Source organism: Petaurus breviceps, unplaced genomic scaffold (assembly GCF_028583685.1).
Source record: "Petaurus breviceps papuanus isolate PSGF00001 unplaced genomic scaffold, PetGlider_PUasm1.0 229, whole genome shotgun sequence".
Taxonomy (NCBI): Eukaryota; Metazoa; Chordata; class Mammalia; order Diprotodontia; family Petauridae; genus Petaurus; species Petaurus breviceps.
Window position 1 is genome coordinate 11,011,017 of NW_027185903.1, and position 7,171 is coordinate 11,018,187.

At 37.2% G+C, this 7,171-nt stretch overlaps 1 pseudogene; it reads left to right on the plus strand.

Moving 5' to 3' along the window:
- Nucleotides 1-2,343: 2,343 nt before the first annotated feature.
- Nucleotides 2,344-3,942, plus strand: LOC138167561 (glucose-6-phosphate isomerase pseudogene; annotated as a pseudogene).
- The last annotated feature ends 3,229 nt before the right edge of the window (nucleotides 3,943-7,171 follow it).

Genomic DNA, 7,171 nt, shown 5'->3' on the forward strand with positions numbered 1-7,171 from the left:
AAATGTTATCATGCAGGAAATAGAAGGGTTGGACCTAATAGAAATAGTATGCAAGGCTTATTTCCCTAATTATGAATGAATATTGCCACTCCATCATCACAGATTCATTTCTGACTCATAATCAAGTGACTTACAAATACAGGGTTTTGTATTTAAGAAAGGAAATAACAAAATCATTTCCTATTTTTGATGCCATTTTGGATTTATAAAAAAAAATAAACCACATCATCTCATTCTTCCTAATGCCAGTGCTCTAGCCGATCATAGTGGGAAGAGAGTTTGCTGTTCTTAGAAAATGTAAAGTTATAAAATTCAAGGTTTTGTTCTTTTGAAAACAGCCCTTAGAATTAAATCCATTCCATTTCCCTCTTAGGATCTTTTTTGTAAAATTTGTAATATTTTGATAAGTTCCAAGGTGTAAATGTTTACATTGGAATTTTAACAACTGATTTTTATGAGCACAAAAAAGAGATTATTTAAAGATCATATATGTATGTCTAGATAATGTTATTTCTGTAATATATTTATGTAAATATATATATATACACATATATATAATTTATCATTGTGAAGATTAGAGAAGAAGCTCTCTGGAAAATCTATATTTCTGATATTATTCTGTAATTCAAGCCAAATGTCATGAATATCTTGATACGGTCCAGCTGAATCTGAGTATTCCAAGTCTATGGAGGAGAGCTGGAGATAATGTGTAACCCGATGAAAGGAAAGCTTTCAATATCTTAACCTTAGTCAGTAGTAGCCATTCTGCATCTCTCTACCCCGACTCCCTAAAGATAAGCGTAACAAAACAAACAGCATGAAAAGAACCTTCATATAAGCTTTAAAAAATAAATTCAGTTGGGCAAAATGGAGGCTAAAGATCTTAAAGAAAGGTTTCTTGTAGGGAGAAACCTTGTGATACCTCCCTCTTAACAAGGGGACAAACACCTTGTGACATCAAGAGACTGCTCCCAGAAAAGCTTCTGGGTGGGCAGCCAGGGAGGAGCTCATCTTAGCAGTATCTGACTGTGTACTGGGATAAAAGATCTATATCTGTGAGGGGCTTCTGAGGATGCTCATTTCAATTCTTTAATTGTATAGATGAGGGCATTGAGATCCAATGATTAAGTGATTAATTCAAGCTCACTACTGCTGTAGCTTCCTATTTTAATATATTATTCTTGCTAACTTGGTGTTAAGCTTGTTTGTTTCTATAGGCAGGAGGAGTAAAAATGTCACCGTTATCCTCTAAATTTTGTCACTCTAGGAAAAAGCCATAGTCTTTCTACCTTAGTTTTGTTCTGCTTAATCTCCTTATAGTATACATTCAGGATGCTCATTTTTTTAGAGCACTAAATTGATTATGTTTGTGAAGCAAATTAAACATTCAGTCACTCATTCTGGGCACTTGGGCAGTCTTGGCTAGTGCCATGTGCCTTGAGCCATATAAATTTCCTCCTTTGGCTCTGCCAACCCTAATCTCACTTTCCTAGGGCCTTCCTTTCGTTATGTTTTGCCTTTATGAAAGCTTGACATTGTTCCTGCTATATTAGAGAGAAGCCAGGCATTGTGGTGTCCAAATGGAATGTACCCTGCAGCTGTGAACTCTCCAGCAGGTCAGTTCCTAGGAAGGCAGCTGCTGCAGGGAGTAACCAGCCACACTGATAATATTATTCGGAAAGCACCCTCTACCTTGAAACATTTCCAAGTTCACTTACCCACATGCCTGATTGCCTAAAACAGGGGTGGGGAACCCATGGCCTTGAGGCCACATGTGGCCCTTTACAGCCCCAAGTGTGACCCTTTGACTGAATCAAAATTTTACAGAACAATCCCCCTTAATAAAAGGATTTGATCTCTAAAACCTGGGCTCAATCAAAAATCCATACCCAAGGACCTAGAAGGCCACATATGGCCTCAAGGTTGCAGGTGACCCACCCCGGCCTCAAACTTGCTACCATTAGAGGTAAATGTGTGATGAAAGGTAATGCAGCAGCCTTTCATCACCCACTATATATTATTGTGACCTTATTTAAATGTCTCTCTGAAGAAAAGAAAAAAAACATCTAGAAAGACAGGAAGTATCAAAAATCAAAAGTCTGGGTTGAGAGGTAGGGTTGAGATAGATCTAAATCATAGAAAAAACAAGCCTGTCTAAGGCTTTTTTTCTTAATATCTAAAATTATAAGCATCATCATCATTCTCTTAGCATTTATATAGCACTTTTAAAAGTGCTAAGTGATTGAACACGTTATTTGATCTTCACAACAACCCCAGAAAATAGTTGCTATTGATTTTGCACAGTACCAAGTGTTTCAGTTTCACACCATATCCTTCTGGGCAGTCTATGTCCCCATCATGGCCATGCTCAGCCAAGATCAAAACTTCCAGAAGCCAGTCCAGTGGCACCAAAAGCACGGTTCCAAGCTCAACCCCCGGTGCCTTTTTGAGGCTGATGAGGACCACTTCCACCACTTCAGCCTGAATCTTGACACCAAAAATGGTTGCATCCTTGTGGATTATTCCAAGAACCTCATTACAGATGTGATGAAGATGTTTATTGATCTGGCTAAGTCTTGAAGGGTGGAAGAGGCTCAGGAATAAATGTTCAAGGGGACAAAGATAAATTTCACTGAGGACCGGGCTGCCCTCCCCGTGGCTCTGCAGATTCATTCCAACACACCCATGCTAGTAGATGGCAAGGACATGGTACCAGAGGTTAACAAAGTGTTGGAGAAAATGAAGGCAATCTGCCAGCATGTCCGTGGGGGAGACTGGAAAGGCTACACTGGGAAGACGATTACAGATGTGATCAGCATTGGCATTGGAGGTTCTAACCTGGGTCCTCTGATGCTGACAGAAACCCTGAAGCCCTACTGCAAAGGTCTGGTTTGTCTCCAATATTGATGGTACGCTTATTGCCAAGACCCTTGCTGAAGGTACACATGTTGCCAAGACCAGAAAGCTCCCTCTTCATCATTGCTTCCAAGACGTTCACCACCCAGAAGACCATCACCAATGCAGAGACAGCCAAGGAGTGCTTCCTTCAGGCAGCAAAGGATCCTTCAAAATGGCAAAGCACTTTGTGGCAAAGCACCAAAAGTTCAAGATTTTGCAATCGAGACTCAAAATATGTTTGAATTCTAGGATTGGGTGCATGGATGTTTCTTGTTGTGGTCAGCTATTGGCCTCTCCATCACCCTGCATGTTGGTTTTGATAACTTTGAGCAGCTATTGTCAGGGGTTCTCTGGAAGGACAATCACTTCTTCACCACCCCACTGGAGAAGAACAGCCTTGTGCTATTTGCCATGCTAGACATCTGGTACATTAAATGTTTTGGATGTGAGACTCGAGCCCTGCTTTATGACCAGTATATGCACCACTTTGCTCCTTACTTCCAGCAGGGTGACATGGAATCTAATGGGAAATACATCAGCAAGTCAGGAGCCCAGGTTTACTACAGTACAGGCCCCATTATGTGGAGAGAGCCAGGGACCAATGGACAACATGCTTTCTACCAGCTTATGTACCTCGATGATCCTTTGCAACTTTCTCATCCCTGTTCAGACACAGAATCCAATCTGGAATGGCCTTCATCACAAGATTCTTGTAGCCAACTTCCTAGCTCAGATAAGGCCCTGATGAAAGGAAAGACAGCAAAGGAGGCCCACAAGGAGCTGAAGGCTGCAGACTAGAGTGGTGATGCCCTGAAGCTGCTGCCTCATTAAGTCTCTGAGGGAAATGGTCCTACTAATTCCATTGTCTTCACAAAGCTCACTCCTTTCATTCTTGGAGCCTTGATTGTCATGTAAGAGCAGAAGATCTTTGTTTAGGGTGTTGTCTGGGATATCAACAGTTATAATCAATGGGGAGTGGAACTGGGAAAACAATTGGCCAAGAAAATTGAGCCTGAGTTGAACTACTGTGTATCGTGTATCTAATCTATTTCACTGATCCACCATTCCATTTCTTAGCTAATACAAGAGCATTTTCATGATTACTGCTTTGAAATATAGTTTAAAATCTGGTATTGCTAGGATGTCTTCTTTCATATTTTTTTCATCTATCCCCTTGATATTCTTTACTTTTGCTATTCCAGTTAAATTTGTTCTTATTTTTTTCCTAGAACTACAAAATTATTCTTAAGTTCCTTGACTGGTATTAATTATAAATTATAAAAAATAACACTGAACTAATAAAGTTGATTTAGGCAGAATTGCCATTTTTGTTACATTGGCTCAGCCTACTCATGAGCCATAGGTATTTCTACATTTATTTAGGTCTGACTTTATTAGTGTGTAAAGAGTTTTGTAATTGTGTTCATATAGTCCCTGAGTTTAGCTCAGCAGTTAGATCCCCAAGTATTTTCTTTTGTCCACAACTATTTTAAATGAAATTTCTCTTCCTATCCCTTTCTGCTAGGTTTTATTTGTAGTACATAGAAATGATTAGGATTTATGTGGTTTTATTTTGTATCTTACAAGTTTGCTAAAGTTGCTAATTATTTCAGCAAGGTTTTTTAAAACTTATTCTCTAGGATTTTCTAAGTATATAATTATATTTTTTTTGTAAAGTGATAATTTTCTGGAAAGACCAGGAAAACATTGAAAATAGTATCAGTAACATTGTACAATGATCAACTGTGGGTGACTTAGCTATTATCAGCAATGCAATTGATTCAAAACAATTCCAAATAACGCATGATAAAGAAAGAACTGATGGAGTCTAACAGCAGATTGAAGTATACTATTTTTCTCTTCATTTTTTGTTTATGTTTTCCTTTCTGTGTTTTTTTTCACAACATGACTAATATAGAAATATGTTTTGCAATATTGCACACAAATAACTTCTGTCAAATTGTTTGCTGTCTCAGGAAAGGGGAAAGGGAGGGAAGGAGGGAAAGAATTTGGAACTCAAAAATTTGGAAAAAAATGTTAAAAATTATTCTTACAAGTAATTGAGAAAATAAAATATTCCCCCAAAGAGTGATGATTTTATTTCCTCATTGCCTATCCTTATTCCTTCAATATTTTTCTTTTCTAATTGCTATAACTAGCATTTCTAGTACAATATTCAATGATATTCGACATACTTGATTCACCCCTGATCTTATTGAAAAGGCTTCTTGTTTATGCCTGTTAATGTTTGCTCTTAGTTTTAGATTAAAACTATATATAATTTGGGGGCCAAATAGGTGGCCCTGTGGATAGAACATCACAAATGGATTTAAGAAGACCTGAGTTCAAATATGACCTCAGACACTTACTAGTTGGGTGATCCTGGGCAAGTCACTTTAACCTGTTGGCATCAGTTTCCTCATCTGTAAAATGAGCTGGACAAGGAAATGGCAAACCACTCTAGGATCCGTGCCAAGAAAACCCCAAATAAGATCACAAAGAATAATCAGATATGACTGAAACAACTGAATAACAACAAAGAAAGGCTCCATCAATTCCTCTGCTTTCCAGTTTCTCCATCCAAATAGGAATGGATGTTGTCTTTGACAAAAGTTTTTTCTACATCTGTTGAAAAAAAATCATATTATTTTTATTGGTTTTGTTATTGACATGGACAGTTATGCTAATAGTTTCCCTAATATGGAATCAGGCCTGCATCCTTTATTCCAACTGGTCATGGTATATAATCTTTGTGATATGTTGCGATTATCTCCTTGTTAAAACACTATTTTATTAAAAAATTTTATGTCAATATTTACTTAAGGAAATTTTTCTGCATTTTCTTTGTCTCCTTTTACTCTCCCCATTTAAATGATCAAAAACATATTTGTGTCATAAAAGGAATTTGGATTCTTTATTTTTTTTCAAATAGTTTATACAGTATTAAAATTAACTGTTCCTTAAATATTTGATAGAATTTACTTGTAAATACACCTATTCTTGGGAATATTTTCTTTTTTTAATTAAATTTTATGTTTATTTTTAGTTTATATCATTCATTTCCACAAGATTTTGAGTTACAAATTTTCTCCTCATCTTTCCCCTACCCCCACCCCAAAACAGCAATATACAATAGTATACCCCCTCCCCCAATCTGCTCTCTTCTATATCCATCCCCATGCCCCCTCTGACTTTCTAGTAGGGCAAGATGGATCTCTATACCCCAGTGCCTGTATATCTTATTTCCCAGTTGTATGTAAAAAAAATTATATAAACTTTTTTAAAATTTTGATTTTAAAACTTTGAATTCCAGATTCTCTCCCTTCCTCCCTCATCACCCACCCTTACTGGGAAGATAGGCAATTCAATATAGGTTGTATATGTATAGCTACAAAAAACATTTCCATAGTGGATATATTGTCAAAGACTGACTATATTTCCCTCCATCCTATCCTGCCCCTAACTTGTTCCATTCTCTACTTTGATCCTGTCCCTCTTCAAAACTGGGTGCTTATAACTTCCCTCCCCCCAACCTGCCCTCCCTCCATCATCTCCCCTCTCATCCCTTTCCCCCCTACTCTCCTGTAGGGTGAGATACCCTATTTAGTGTGTATGTCATTCCCTCCCTAAGCCACATTCAATGAGAGTAAGGTTGACCCATTCCCTTTTGCCTTCCTGTTCTTCCCCTCCATTGTAACAATTTTCCCTTGCCTCTTCTATATGAGATAATTTAACCCATCCTATCACTCCCCATCTCCTCTCATTATATTCCTCTCTCACCTCTTAATTTCACCTTTTAAGTATCATCCCTTTCTATTCAATTGCTCCTGTGCCCTCTGTCTATGTATACCTGTACACATACATACACACACTCACATATGTATTCCATATACACCCATATAACCTCCTATACAGACATGTATATGTATGTATGTATATGTATGTATGTATGTATATATCTATAATACATTTATATGCCCTTCAACTATTCTCATACTAGGAAAAGTTTCATAAGTTACAATTATCATTTTTCAATGTGGGAATATAAATAGTTCAACTTTGTTAAGTTTCTTATGATTTCTTTTCTCTATTTGCCTTTTCAAGCTTCTCTTGCTTCTTGTATCTGAATGGAAAATAGAATAGAATAAATCAAGTTTTCTATTCAATTATGGTTTTTTTCATCAAGAATGCTTGAAAGTCCTCTATTTCATTGAATTACCATATTTTACCCTGAAACATGATACTCAGTTTTGCTGGATAGGTGATTCTTGGT